This window comes from Eubalaena glacialis, chromosome 17 (assembly GCF_028564815.1).
Source record: "Eubalaena glacialis isolate mEubGla1 chromosome 17, mEubGla1.1.hap2.+ XY, whole genome shotgun sequence".
Classification (NCBI taxonomy): Eukaryota; Metazoa; Chordata; class Mammalia; order Artiodactyla; family Balaenidae; genus Eubalaena; species Eubalaena glacialis.
The window spans coordinates 25,137,267-25,151,693 of NC_083732.1; the positions used below are offsets into that span (position 1 = coordinate 25,137,267).

Here is a 14,427-nt window from a genome sequence, read left to right on the forward strand (position 1 = left end):
ACTAGAGTCATTCCCTTGAGGACTTGGGATGGAGGTGACAGGACCCCCCTACCACCCCCCAGTCCCCCCCGCGCGCGCGCGCGCGCACACACACACACACACACACACATAGTCAAAGGGCTCGGAATGTGCAATCAGCAGCAGGCAAAATGCCCTCAGAGCACCTGTCCTCTCACAGCACATTTCCAACTGGCACGTTCAGCAGAGGCTGGAGCCAGTTCTCCCGGGACTGCTTCCTCTCCCCGCGTGCCCTGTCCGCGGCTTCGCACCCTCAACTCCCCAAGCTGGAGCCCTGCTAACAAGAGGTGCCACCCCCAGCTTCCCACGACGTGAAGATAACAAAAACGAACCTCCCTTTCCCGTGGCGCCCTCCAACTTCAAAAACTACAGTCAACTTACTGGGACGCAGGCGACAGGGAGCCTTCGGGGGGGACCGGCTCCCGCTGCGCACAGAGCGCCGCGGCCCCGCACTGCCCGGGCGGCGGCGGGTGCGGGGCGAGGTGCTGCCGCTCTGCACCAGCCGCCTTGGCTCCGCGGTGCCAAGCGCGACGGCGGCGGCGGCGACGACGACAGAGGTTGCACCCGGCCGCGCGGTCCCGAGCGCTGCAGCTGCCGCCAGCCCCGGAGTGCGGCGCTTCGAGCCCCTGGTGCGTGTCTCCGGTTCCGAGGGAATCGGGGCTCAACAAGGAAGGCGGCCAGGGAAAAGCCGAGGCGCTGTAGCGGGGAGAGCTGCCAGCCCGCTCCCAGGCGGTCGATCACATCGCGGGCGCGCCGACAAGCGAGCGGGAAGGCAGGCACGCACCGCAATCAGCACTCGCCACCGCGCCGCGGAGAATGACAAGCGCCGAGGCGGTGCAGCCGTGCGGGGCGCGGGGCGCGAGTGCGCATGAGCCCGGCCCTCTGCGGCACGTCACGGGGGAGGGCGGGGCGGGGAGGGGGCGAGGCGGGCGGGGCCGGGTCGGGGCGCTGGGCGGATCCGGGTGCGATGCCCCGCTCCCTCGTGGGAAGGTACCGGAAGTCTCCCGCCTGGGGTTCGGTGAACCTTAAGCTGTGTGGTTGAACTTGTTTGTCTCCAGAGTCCATTGTCTCTGAAAAACCACTGTTTAATCTAAGCGATCCTTAGGGCCCCTGGCAAGCCTGCAAAAGCCAATTTAACTCAGGTTATAGTTTAACCTTAAAAAGCTGGGATTTAGGGGACAATGTACCTTGGCTGTACATTAAAGTAACTTACGGAACTAGTAAGAGCCCTTTTGCCCCGTCCGCACCCCAGAATCCAGAATAGTAAGTACATGAGAATCTCTAGATGGGGCCCAGGTATCATTAGGTTGTAAAGCTTCCCAGGTGACACCAAGGTACAGTAGAGCTTCTCAAAGGTGTGACAGAATCTTCTGGGCATTTTGTCAAAATGCTGGTTCTGATTCAGTAGGTTTGGGCACTATGGGGAGATTCTTCATTTCTAACAAGCTCTCAGATGATGTCAGCGCTGCAGGTCCAGACCACCCTATCTTGGCTACTGGAAGTGTGGTCTAGAATCCAGAGTAGAGCTTCTGGTCTGCGTGAGAATCACCCGAGTAGCTTTCTGAAAATGCAGAGCATATTCACGGGCCCTATCGACAGTGGTTATGGTTCAGCCGCTGGGCAAAGGTGGGTCTCTGGAATTCCATTCCTAAGGAGCACGCTCGATGAGTCTGATATAGGTGTTGTTTGAACCAAACTTCAGGATATTAGACCAGCAACTAGGAGTTGGGAATAGACCTTTGCAGTGAGAAGCACCAAGCCGGGTATTGAACTCAAGACATCTGACTGCAAGTCCAACTCCAATTGGTGCTTTATCTCACTAGTCCAAATTTTCTACAATTATTATGCATTACTTTACTTCGTAGGAAAAATATATAAATCATGTTAAACACACACACAACACACACACTGTATTCCTTACACATATCATTAAAGGAGGCTTAAATCTGGCCTGGGAAGAAGGCTGGTCAGGAGGGGAGGTATGGGAGTGGGGAGCAAAGTGATGGAGGAAGAGATGTTAGATGGCCTGTTCCATAGTGCATTGCAGAGGGAAGGCTGTGTAGCAGGAAACAAACCTAGGTCCTGGAAAGGTGCCTTGGAGAAGAAGACCCAGGGACTAGACGTGGTCTCCTGTCCGGTAGCACAGGGTGAAACTCAGGTATTCCAGAACTTATTAATGTATGATACGTCAAATACATTACCTCACTGAAATCTCACAATGGTCTCATAAATTGGATAAAAGAGATTTATGCTCATTTTACAGATTTTAAAATGTTGACTTGCTCAAACAGTGGGACTTGAATGAGAGTACAGATCTGAGTGTTAGACACAGCTTCTATAACTCTAAGGAAAACGATTCAGATCTTACAAGGAAAATGGTTTCTGTTTATTATTCACATCCTTTAAAGGCTGTGCCTAAATTTTGAGTTAGAAAAGCTTTCCTTTTTGGAGGGAAGAAATCCATTTTGCATCTTCACAGCAGTTTTGCAGCTCCACAAGTTGGGATACATTACAGTTACACAGGGCAGGCTTCACTGAGAGGTTCAAAGAGCGACATTCACATTTTCTGGTGACAAGTGTGATTACCATCCTCATTTTATCCAGGCCCAAAGAAGCTAAGTGATTTAGGCAAAATCCAGGCAAGAGCCAGTCTCAGGCCTCTGTCCTTCTCCCCTGCTCTCCTGTCACCAAATGACCTCCTGAAGATTGTTTTACATTTCCAAATTTTTACTGATTTGCCATCAGTAAATTAGAACCCAAAGGTATTCCAAAGTCACTCCTTGGTATAGAACCAGAAGTGTCAGGAACAATTCTTGTGCTTGCGGTAAATGCTCTGGACTATATTCCCAGTGTGAATAAAGTTTTGGAAGAAAGTGTGTGATGTTTATATGCAGTCTCCCAATCCAGAGGTTTGCTTTGGAATGCTATACTGTAAACTATGTCCGACCCACCTTTGTCTTTACTTCCAGTATAACTCTTCCATTAGAGTTATTCCTCTGTGTGATTATGAAAAAATGAATGCCTAATTCAAAGAGAATTCTCTATAAATGAGGGAGATGGTTGTGGAAATTTGTTAGTTCCGTTTTTAATAAGAAAATATTTTAAATTACAAAAAACACAAAGTTAACATAACAGTCATGTTGGAACTTTTAGGGGAGGTGTCCAAAGTTGTCGTCCTGTTTTCTTAGGTGTTTTAGAAACTCCAATCAAAGTGTTTATCTGTATAGTGTATGAATTCACTTGAATATTGACTTTAAGAGAGCCAGGATTTGATTTTATAAAAAGTTAATTAGTATGACCCACTGCCACTGTATTTTGAGCTACTATCATTGGCATTAAACACACGAAATATGTAATTGCCTTAATATTGACTGTGTATTAATACTGATTGTGTCTGATCTATAATTTGTTTCTCATTAGCTGCTGTTGTTGTCTGGCAGGGATAGCAGCTACGTTATTTTTCTCTGAGGTATGTATTCCTTAATGGGTCAGCAAAGCCTGCTCTTTGGCCGAGAATTTCTTCATTCAATGCCTCTAAAAGTCCCAATAGTGAGGATTTCAATTATACAGATGCTAGCGACTCCATTGAACCTATTCTCTGCTCATTCAAGAAACTGTACCTAGAATAGATTTTTATTAAACTCTTTCTGCTGAGAATCATGGGCTTATCACTGAGCTGAGAGGTTTTGGCCCCCAAATTCTCTGTACCTGTTAATTACATTTCTTCATCCATTTCACTCAAAGAGATTCTTTGACATGAAAATCTTCCACCCCCTGCCTAATTCATAGTGATAGCCCAGGTCAGAGAACTGGGGAGTCCAGGGGACTGGCAAAGCTGAGACAAAAGTGGGCACATAGAGTTAGATTTCACTAGGGGAAAATGAGGTTGCCATAAAAATGAACACGAGTTGTTCTTGATTTTTTGCACATGGTTTATTACCAGGTTTGCCTTGTTTGAGCACGTGCAGCTGCTAGTAACTTCACTGGAAACCAAAACTGAATCCCTGGTGGGATGTAGGGGTGGAGGAGGTGGGAGTGGAGAGAGGTAGGTTAGCATTCTGTCTTTCTTATCCTGGGCCACTTTTGAAAACTATTGAAAAGCCCAATTCCTCTTTCCCTGACACAGGAAAGTTAAGAAGCACCTGAATTTCAAATGCTTACTTCTCAACTGTTTGTTCTAAAGAGTTTGTTTAGAACTTAGGACAGCCTGATCTGGATTTTTCAGGCTAGCTCCAAAATGTTTTTTAAACCTACAAATAAATGAATATAGTGTTTATTGCCAACTCCAAGCTTGAAAGGAAATAGGTGCTGGATGAGGATTCTGGCCCAGTGGTAAGAGAGGGGTCTGGGGCAGGGGAGAATGGAATTTAGGGACCAAAGAGAAGACTGCCTATGGTCTTGGTGGCTGAGAAGCAGAGGCTGACGAAGACTGTTTATCAGTAGCCTCTGAGATGAACTTTGGAGAAGTATGAGCCTGTGACCAAGAAGAGAAACAGCAGTTGAAACTGTACCTGCAGCTTAGCACTTGCATTTCCTTAAAGTGTTAAGGGTGCCACGTTTGACTTAATCTATAGGAATGAATGATCAGCGATTACGAAATAGGTTATAAATCCCTTATAAATAGATACATGCTTAAAGAACTACTACAGAAATGTACATTCAATTTTAATCTCTAAGAATTACCTACCCCTCCCTCCCAAGCAAGTGGTCCACTAATAGAAGGAGAAGGCGGCCAGTTGAGAGACCATGTGCACAGTTGGAACCACACAGAATTGTCTGGCTCTGGCTTCCAGCATCCCCATCTGTCAGCTGTAATCACATGGCTACCATCTTTGATTACCTAACATGGAATAACAATAGTTTTAAGCACATAGTAGGTTCCTAATGAATGCCAGATATTAGGGTTAGCTTTTTTTTTTTCCTAGAGTTAAAGGCTGTAGCTAGATGTCTCCTAATGCCCATTTTATCATTTTAATGTAAGCAATGATTAACCATAGTTCGTAAGGGAGTGCTTTCCCTTTTTGACAGAAGACTTAAGAATGACTTTAGGGCTCCTCTGAGAACAGGGAAACCATGAAGAAAAGGCTTTCAGGGGAGATCAAGGCAAAGCCTGCCTCACACTGTTACTCTCTGGCCTCACACTGTACTGCAAAGGAAAAGGCAGGGCTTAGGACTTGACACTTCCAGATCTTTCTATTGGGAGAAAGAAATTATGATGGGAAAGAGACAGTACTTAAAAAAGTGAGAACAGAGAGTGTCTTAAGGAAATGTCTTTACATTGCAGATTAAAGAATGGATACCCATTATCCTTTGTCATCCTGACCTTACATATTCCTTAAATTTCTATCCTGACATTGCTGCTCAAGATTCGTGGCTGTAAAAGTGATGTGAGGATGTGTTACTCATCATGTTGACCGAGATTCCTTAGGTTCACTTTTTCCCTCTTCTGCCTTTATCACTTCCATAGAATACAATTCTCACAAGCTCAAGTTTGAAGTAAGTGTCAGAGAAAACCGAGTGTTTCATTATCAGCCAACAAACAAAAATTCAGGATTGAAAAAGGAAGGTGTATACAGTTATGGAGAGTTTTACTTCCAGGAGGAGCTAGTTGCTTGCTCTCCAAAGTCAGAAAGGTATGAAAAGCTTTCAGGGGCTAAAGCATTGCTGTCATTTCTTTCTCCATTCCTACCCTCTCAACGTTTTTTCAGCAAATAGACTTTTCTTCTCTCAGTCCTGTATCCTCCCTGGAGTGGAGCCATATCTCGTTATGGAGGCACGCAAGATGACAGGGAGGGGAAATTCAGTATACTGTGGCTTTTTCTTTGAACCAGAAGCCCATTTAGGACTGGAGGAATATGCACTGTTTGCTTGACTTTCTTCCTCAGTCTGCCTAAGGTTACTTATCTGGAAAATGCGGATATTAAAAGTAGCTCTTATTATTCTCTGAAAGACTCAGCTATTTACCTATTCCTACTTCACCAGGAAGAAGGAGCATTTAGTTTCTGCTGAACTCTTTTCCCTTCCTTACTCCCAAAGAGAACACCTTCTAGAGAGGGGTGCTAGGGAGGACTAGGGAGAGTGAGGGCTCCCCGAAGTTTCCGTACACTTGGCAGTGATCAACCCTACTATTCTGAACAGGCAATAAAACTCCTGGAATTTGAGATGTTGCTTGTGTGGTTGGTGGTCACACTCTCAGTGGAGACTCAAACATATTGGTTGGCGGATGAAAAAAAGTACAAGCATGTAGCCTGAAGGAAAGGCAGACCTTGGAGATTTCACAGCAATTCACATAGAAGAATTCCCAGAGGCTAAAGCCATAAAATAAACCATCACTCCAAGAGGTCTTGTAAAAACAGCAGTTGGTTTTAGAAATATTTAATCCCAAATTCCACCAAAGTGCACATGGTATTTCCTGTTTCTGGAGACGCAGAAGAAAATTAAGCCCTGTTTGAAAGAAAGCAAGCAGAGCCAGATGTTGGTGTTGGTAATGATCTGCAGAGCCTAACACTCATGTGGCAGCAGTCGGGGGAAATGTGCGACAGCTGTCTGAAGCCATGGGAGCTTAATTTCTCTTGGCTAGAAAAGAAACAAAGTGTAGAGGCTGTTTTGTTTATAAATACAATGGACAGCTGAGCCCAAGAGACATTATTTTGGTTTGTAGAGCCAGTAACAGCAATTTTACATATTATTTATATTCCTTTGACATACTTTGTCCAAATCACTTATTCAAGAATGTTCAGTATCCAACCAACTATAATGCCATTCTAAAGTGATTTTTTTTTCCAGAAAATACTAGACTATTAGATTTTAAAACCAATTATAGGCAATTTGATAGTAGTTTGCTTTGTCTATATTAGTAATTAGAATTTGGTTCTGAAAATACATGATTGGGCTTCTTGATAAAAAGAGCCTTGGGTATATAGGAGTGATTACAGTCTACTTTATCTTTTGCTATACCCCACCTTGATTCGTCTACTTTGGTCAAACTGGTTTGCTCTTCATTGCTTCACATCCTTTGTACTTTCTTGTTTTAGTGTTTCACTGTTTTGTTTTGTTTTGTTTTTTATTCCCTGTGTTATTTAATTATATTCAATTGACTTTTATGCTGATAACATTTTCCCACTTTAACAATTTATTTATTTATTTCCCCTCTTTTAAAAAATTGAAGTATAATTGACCTAGAACACTATGTTAATTCCAGGTACATAACATAGTGATTCAATATTTCTATACATTACAAAATAATCACCAGGATATGTCTAGTTACCATCCGTCACCATACAAAGTTGTTACAATACCATTGACTATATTCCCCATGCTCAACATTTTATCCCCATGACTCATTTATTTGTAACTGGCTGTACCTCTTAATCTCCCTCACCTATTTCACTTATCTCCCCACCCCTACTCCTCTGGTGACCACCTGTTTGTTCTCTGTATCTGTGAGTTCATTTCTGTTTTGTTATGCTTATTCATTTGTTGTGTTTTTTAGATTCCACATATAAGTGAAATAATATGGTATTTGTCTTTCTCTATGTGATTTATTTCACTTAGCATAATACCTTCTAGGTCCATTCATGTTGCTGCAAATGGCAACATTTCATTCTTCTCTATGGCTAATATTTTACTGTATGTGTGTGTGTGTATATATATATACATATATACATATCTCACATCTTTTGCATTCATCTATCAATGGACATTTAGGTTGCTTCCTTATCTCAGCTGTTGTAAATAGTGCTGCAATAAACAAAGGGATGCATATATCTTTTTGAATTAATGTTTTTGTTTTCTTTGGAAAAACACTCAGAAGTGGAATTGCTGGATCATATGATAGTTCTATTTTTTATTTTTTCTGGAACCTCCATATTGTTTTCCATAGTGGTCATACCAATTTGCATTCCCACAAACAGTGCACAAGGATTCCCTTTTCTCTACATCCTTGCCAACACTTTTTATTTGTTGTCCTTTTAATAATTGTCTATTCACATCCTCTGCTCATTCATTCATTTATTTATTTATTTATTTATTTATTTATTTATGGCTGCGTTGGATCTTCGTTTCTGTGCGAGGGCTTTCTCTAGTTGTGGCAAGCGGGGGCCACTCTTCATCGCGGTGTGCGGGCCTCTCACTGTCGCGGCCTCTCTTGTTGCGGAGCACAGGCTCCAGACGCGCAGGCTCAGTAGTTGTGGCTCACGGGCCCAGTTGCTCCGCGGCATGTGGGATCCTCCCAGACCAGGGCTCGAACCCGTGTCCCCTGCATTGGCAGGCGGATTCCCAACCACTGCGCCACCAGGGAAGCCCTGCTCATTTTTTAATCAGTTTTTTTTTAATGTTGATTTGTATGGGTTCTTTGTTTATTTTGGATATTAACCCCTTATCAGATATGTCACTTGCAAATATCTCTCCTATTCATTAGGCTGCCTCTTCGTTTTGTTGAGAGTTTCCTTTGCTGTGCAAAAGCTTTTTACTTTGATATAGTTCCATTTGTCTATTTTTGCTTTTGTTTCCCTTGCCTGAGGAGAAATATCCAAAAAAATATTGCTAAGACCGATAGCGTACTGCTTATGTTTTTTTCTAGGTATTTTATGGGTTCAGGTCTTACATTTAAATCTTTAATCCATTTTGAGTTTATTTTTCCACATGGTATGAGAAAGTAGTCCAGTTTGATTCTTTTGCATGTAGCTGCCCAGTTTTCCCAGTATTATTATTGAAAAGTCAGTCTCTTCCCCGTTGTATATTCTTACCTCCTTTGTCATAGATGAATTGTCCACAGAGTGTGGGTTCATTTCTGGGCTCTCTATCCGGTTCTATTGAACTATGTATCTGTTTTTGTACCAGTACCATATTGTTTTGACTACTGTAACTTTGTAGTATGATTTGAAATCAGGGAGCTTGATACCTCTAGCTGTGTTCTTCTTTCTCAAGATCGCTTTGGCTATTTGAAGTCTTTTGAGTTTCCACACAAATTTTAGAATTATTTGTTCTCGTTCTGTGAGAAATGCCACTAGTTTTTAAATAAGGATTGCATTGAATCTGTAGATTGCCTTGGGAAGTATGACATTTTAACTATTAATTCTTCCAATCCATGAGCATGGTATATCTTTCCATTTGTTGTCTTGTCTTCAACTTCTTTCATCAATGTCTTGTAATTTCTGAGTACAGGTCTTTTATCTCCTTGGTTAGATTTATTCCTAGGTATTTTATTCTTTTGGATGCAGTTGTAAATGGGATTGTTTTCTTAATTTCTCTTTTTGATAGTTAGTCATTAGTGTATGGAAATGCAACAGATTTCTGTAGATTACTTTAGTATCCTGCAACTTTACTGAATTCATTTATTCTAATAGTTTTTTGGTGGTGTCCTTAGGATTTTCTTTATATAATATCATGTCATCTGAAAATAGTGACGGTTTTACTTGTTCCTTTCCAGTTTGGACTCTTTTTATTTCTTTTTCTTGTCTTATTTCTGTTGAATAAAAGTGGAAAGAGTGGGCATACTTGTTTTGTTCCTGATCTTAGAGGAAATGCTTTCAGCTTTTCACCATTGAGTATAATGTTGGCTGTGGGTTTGTCATATATGGCCTTTATTGCGTTGAGGTATATTCCCTCAATACCCACTTTGTTGAAAGTTTTTATCATAAATGAATGTTGAATTTTATCAAAAGCTTTTTCTGCATTTATTGAGATGATCATATGATTTTTTTTTCTTCAGTTTGTTAATGGATATACCATATTGATTAATTTGCAGGAATTGAACCCTCCTTGTATCCCTGGGATAAGTCCCACTTAATCATGATGTATGATCCTTTTAAGGTATTCTTGAATTTGGTTTGTTAATATCTTGTTGAGAGCTTTTGCCTCTGTGTTCATCTGTGATATTGTCCCGTAATTTTCCTTTGTTTTTTTTGTGGTATCTTAACTAGCTTTGGTACCAAGGTGACACTGGCCTCAGAATAAGTTCAAGAGTGTTCTTTCGTCCACAATTTTTTGGAATGGTTTGAGAAGGATGGTATTAGCTCTATAAATGTTTGGTGGAATTCACCTTTGAAGCCATCTGGTCCTGGACTTTTGTTTTTTGGAACTTTTTAAAAATTATTGATTCAATTTAATCAGTCTCTTTATATTTTCTATTTTTTCTGATTCAGCCTTAGGTGATTGTACATTTTTAAGAATTTATCCATTTCTTCTAAGTTGCCCATTTTATTGGCATATACTTGTTTATAGTAATCTCTTATGATCCTTTGTATTTCTGTGGTGTCGGTTGTAACTTCTCTTTCATTTCTGATTTTACTTATTTGAGCCTTCTCTCTTTTTTTCTTGGTGAGTCTGGCTAAAGGTTTATCAATTTTGTTTATCTTTTCAAAGAACCAGCTCTTAATTTCCTTGATCTTTTCTACTACTTAAAAAAATCTCTATTTCATTGTTTCTGCTCTGATCTTTATGGTTTCTTTGCTTCTACTAAGTTTGAGTTTTGTTTGTTCTTCTTTTTCTAGTTCCTTTAGGTGTAAGGTTAAGCTATTTTTGAGATTTTCTTCTTTTCTGAGGTAGGTTTTTATTGCTATAAACTTCCCTCTTAGAACTGCTTTTGCTGTTTACCATGGATTTTCAGTCATTGTGTTTCCATTTTCGTTTGTGTCCATGTATTTTTTAAATTTCTTCTTTGATTCCTTCAGTGACCCATTGGTTATTTACCAGCATAATGCTTAACCTCCGCATGTTTTTTGAGGGTTTTTTTTTTTTTGTACTTTATTTCTTCACTATTGTTTTTTACTCAAGTCCTCCTTTCCCACTTCTGTCCTTCAAATACCAGCCATACTTTAATGCCTAATGCATATCTCGCCATGTCCATGTAGTTGACCTTGATCATCATAGCTCTCCTGCTGGAGAGATCTCTACTCCTGTTGGGAATCTATAACACCTACTGTCTATATCATCCACATGGCACTTATCCCAAACTGTTCCTGTTTCCTAGCACAGACCTTCAAAAAACCTTGGAGTTTCTTGGGTGATAAGAGTGTCTTATGATATACATAATGAACTTCTTTGGACCATACCTGAGTTTATGCTAGTGAGATATGGAGGAAAACCAGCCGTGTGCTTAGAAGGTTGGAAATTTCAGCCCCACTGCCTGACCCTGGGGAGGGGAGAGGAGCTGGAGATTGAGTTCAGTTAAATGTCCAATGATTTATTCAGGCACCCCTATGCAGTGAAACCTCAATATAAAAACTCAAGACACTGAGGCTTGGGGAGCTTCCTGGTTGATGAACATATCAATGACTCAGAGGGTTATGCACTCTGACTGCACACAGACAGAAGCTCCTACATGCCACAGTCTTCCATACCTTGCCCTATGTACTCCCTCATCCGGCTGTTCTGTCCTATATTACACTTAGTTTGGGTTTCAACCCAAATACAATGAGAATAATCTGGGAACCTTAAAAAGAATATAATAAACTGGTAATCTTAAATATAATATTTTCCTAAGTTCTATGAGTCATTCTAGCCAATTATTGAATCTGAAGGAGCATTGTAGGAACCTCTGAATTTGTAGCCAAGTCAGACAGAAGTGTGGGTAGCCTGGAGACCCCACTTGCAGCTGGCATCTGATGCAAGGGAAGTCTGTTGGGGACCTTGCACTTTAGCTTGTGGTATCTGATGCTAACTCCAGTTAGTATTAGAATTGAATTGAATTGTAGGACTACCAGTTGGTTTCAGGGAATTGGCATCAGAACACAAAATTACACTGTGTGATTAAAAAGACTCACAATGTTTTTGTGTTGTCTTATTTATAGTGTTGATTAATATAGAGCAGAAATGACATCACCATCTCCAGATGAAGAAGAGAGCAATTATATCAGGAGATTATGTCTATATCAGTCAATCAACTCAAGGTGATTGGTGGTCAGTGAAGTAATCAACACATTTTAGCATGTGCATCCCATCTCTCCAGCTGGACTGTGTGCTTGTGGAGGAAGTCAAGTCCACATTTCCTATGTCTTTATATTTCAAACCATGCCTTGTGAATTCTCTTAAAAAATCCTAAGTACTAATGACATGCTTTATGGTTGATATGATGATGTACAAATAAGTACTTATTAATTATAATACTCATCTTTCATTTCATGCCTATTTAACAGTCTTGTCTCTATGGACATTACTTTAATACTTTTTTTCTCTCCTTATTTCACAAATAGGAAAGGATAAGCCATAGATAAGCCTCTTTCCTAAAATCTCAGAGTAAGTCAGGACCAGACCTGAAATTAAAAGTCCATCTCACTTAGCCTATGACTTAGCTTATCACACCCTCCTTAAGTATTAAGAGCTACTGGTCTTTTTCAGTTCCAATCATTCTGTGAATGATGATAGACAGTGATATAGCCATTGAAGTTCAGAAGCAGGTTCTATTATGCATAGTAAGCTTGTCGTTCATTTAGCCTTATGTTTATGCTAGTAATTAAACTCAATGTCATTTTGCCAAATTAAGTTAGTGAGTCATTTATACTGATAGGAAATGTTAGGAATCTAACTTAAGACATACACTCTTAAAGAGCAAAAGAAATAGACTTCAAGCATTGACAAAAACAGAAACATTTTAAAAAAGGAATCTCAAGTATATAAAAATAACTGTATTGCCTATCTAGCAGGTTAAAATTTAATTAGCTCTATTGAATTGTAGCTGGACTCACTCTTTGAGTCTTCTTCATGTTATATATCAGAACTGCAACAATAACTTTGCAGCCAGAGGAGTTTCTAATGACTTTGAGGGATACCAGCTAACGATTTATTTCAGGAGGGAGAACAGAAGAGAAATATTGTTTTATTTTATCTGATTTAATCTTGCTTTTCAGAAGTAAACACTTGCTTTTCTAACACACCAAACTTTTACTTTATTACTAACAAAATCTCTGAAAATGACAGCAACTGGCATTAGGGAACAGTCATTACTGGAACACTCTATTTGACAACATGAGATCATGTCCATTAGGAGCTTTAAATTCCCCTCAAATATGTGGTAGGAAACATCAAAGTTTATTTAACCCAGTGCTGAGTACTAACAAGCGCAATAATAAACTTGCATTGATATCCTGATTCTCAACACATTTCCCTAAGAGCTTTATCTAAATGGCAAACATGACAGAAAGGATTGCTTCCCAGAGTCTTAAGTTTAGACATACTTCTGACACTTTTTCTGAGTCAAAGCAGATGATTTTAGTAAAAATTTTGCAGTTAAGAGAAAGGTCCATGGTCTTTCCCTTCTAGAAAACTCCTGGATAAATAGGGATGTCTGTTCCATACAAGCTTTTGTATGTATATGCTCTCAAATGGGAGACACCTGGGGGATTCGACTTTTCAAGGGAAGGCCTCGGAGATTGGCCCGATTTTGATTATGTCAACAGTATTTAATCCAGGGGAGTCTAGATTTGTTCTCTTTTGAGATTCACTTAGAGCAATCCCAAAATTCTGGAATTCAATGTCCAGGCTAATCTAGACTCTTCTGAATTAGGAATGATATGGCCTGCTGTAAGCCCAACCTCCTGGGGCCACAGGAGAATTGATGGAGGCTTAGTTAGAAAAAGGTGGCCTTTGCTAGAGAATTCTGTGCCTGCTACAATAGCAGGGGTCCCTTTGGGGTACAGTAGGGATCCCAAAGCAGTTTTTCTTTTTTGTGGGAGAGAAAGTTGATGATTCAGCCCCCCACACAGTGGTTAGCAGCGTGGGCTCTGGGGGAAGGTAACCCAGGTTTATACGCCTCCACTGGCAGGTACTAGAATCTTAATCAAGTGCTTTTTCTCTCTCCGTCTCAAGATTCTGCGCTTGTAAAGTATAGCAATGGCTTTTCTTATTCAATATTTAATTATATGATCAATATAACTAATGGTTTTTAAACTTTTTGCACAGTCTCTGGAACCTAGCAAGTGCTCAAATAACAACCAATAGTGCTTGGTGTGCTGGGTGAAGTCTGTACATTTTATATATGTAACTCATTTAATTTTCACAGACTGTATGAATTACTGCATTCCCATCTTATAGATGAAGAAACTGAGGCACATACAGACTAAGTAACTCGTCCAAGATCACACAGCTAGCTAACAGCAGATTACCTCTACTCATTTTAACCCAGGTCCTATGGCTCCAGAGTCCATGCATTTAGCCATGATTTTCTGCTGCTTCTCAAAGAAATGTGATGTTTTATTATTGTTATTTTCCTTCCTGTAAGGCTTTCCAACTCCATGACACCGATGTGACCTCTGTTGCCTCAGGTCTTTTGTTCCGGGAGAAGTAGCAGTTGGCTCCTCCTATTGCTAAACGAGGGTAATCCATGACAAGCCACTTGTCACTTGAGTGATTCCCATGGTGAAGGGGAAATGGTAGCTGGAAGAGCTGAAAGGCCGTATATGAGGAGTTAAA

General features: G+C 40.7%; 1 protein-coding gene across 1 annotated transcript in view; it reads right to left on the reverse strand.

Moving 5' to 3' along the window:
* The window catches only part of PAG1 (phosphoprotein membrane anchor with glycosphingolipid microdomains 1), a 147,130-nt gene extending 146,608 nt beyond the window's left edge, over positions 1-522 (reverse strand). Inside the window, exon 1 of the mRNA XM_061171837.1 lies at positions 400-522. The gene's annotated coding sequence lies outside the window, so the exon portion shown is untranslated. The remainder of the gene's footprint in view (positions 1-399) is intronic.
* Between the last annotated feature and the right edge of the window lie 13,905 nt (positions 523-14,427).